The sequence below is a fragment of the Poecilia formosa genome, unplaced genomic scaffold (assembly GCF_000485575.1).
Source record: "Poecilia formosa unplaced genomic scaffold, Poecilia_formosa-5.1.2 Scaffold715, whole genome shotgun sequence".
Lineage (NCBI taxonomy): Eukaryota > Metazoa > Chordata > Actinopteri > Cyprinodontiformes > Poeciliidae > Poecilia > Poecilia formosa.
Genome location: NW_006800654.1, coordinates 13,456 through 14,741, shown reverse-complemented (window position 1 = coordinate 14,741; position 1,286 = coordinate 13,456). Strand labels below are relative to the sequence as shown.

General features: G+C 50.8%; 1 protein-coding gene across 1 annotated transcript in view; it reads left to right on the top strand.

Moving 5' to 3' along the window:
• The window catches only part of hsdl2 (hydroxysteroid dehydrogenase like 2), a 7,252-nt gene that overhangs the window by 3,656 nt on the left and 2,310 nt on the right, over positions 1 to 1,286 (top strand). The gene's annotated exons all lie outside the window — the stretch shown is intronic.

Below are 1,286 nucleotides of genomic sequence, written 5' to 3'. Positions count from 1 at the left end.
GGGTACTACAGGGTTCAACTGGGTACTACAGGGTACTGCTGGGTACTACAGGGTTCAACTGGGTACTACAGGGTACTCCTGGGCACTACTGGGTACTGCTGGGTAGTACCCAATAGTACTACCCTGTACTATTGGGGGGGGATTATACAGTACTGCTGGGTAGTACAGGGTACTACTGGGTACTGCTGGGTACTATTGGGTACTACAGGGGATTACACAGTACTGCTGGGTACTGCTGGGTACTGCTGGGTACTACAGGGTACTACAGGGTACTACTGGGTACTACAGGGTACTGCTGCGTACTGCTGGGGATTACACAGTACTGCTGGGTACTGCTGGGTACTACAGGGTACTACTGGGTACTACAGGGTACTACTGGGTACTACTGGGTACTACAGGGTACTGCTGCGTACTGCTGGGGATTACACAGTACTGCTGGGTACTACAGGGTACTACAGGGTAGTACTGGGTACTACTGGGTACTACAGGGTACTACTGGGTACTACAGGGTACTGCTGCGTACTGCTGGGGATTACACAGTACTGCTGGGTACTACAGGGTAGTACTGGGTACTACTGGGTACCACAGGGTACTGCTGCGTACTGCTGGGGATTACACAGTACTGCTGGGTACTACAGGGTAGTACAGGATAGTACTGGGTACTACAGAGTAGTACAGGGTACTACTGGGTACTAGAGGATACTACAGTGTATTACTGGGTACTACAGGGTACTGCTGCGTACTGCTGGGGATTACACAGTACTGCTGGGTACTACAGGGTAGTACTGGGTACTACAGGGTACTGCTGGGAATTACACAGTACTGCTGGGTACTACAGGGTACTACAGGGTAGTACTGGGTACTACTGGGTACTACAGGGTACTGCTGGGGATTACACAGTACTGCTGGGTACTACAGGGTAGTACAGGGTAGTACTGGGTACTACAGAGTAGTACAGGGTACCTCTGGGTACTACAGGGTACTCCTGTGTACTACTGGGTACTACAGGGTACTACAGGGTAGTACAGGGTAGTACTGGGTACTACAGAGTAGTACAGGGTACTACTGGGTACTAGAGGATACTACAGGGTATTACTGGGTACTACAGAGTAGTACAGGGTACCTCTGGGTACTACAGGGTACTCCTGTGTACTACTGGGTACTACAGGGTACTACTGGGTAGTACAGGGTACTACAGGGTACTACTGGGTAGTACAGGGTACTACAGGGTACTACTGGGTAGTACAGGGTACTACAGGGTAGTACAGGGTACTACTGGGTACTAC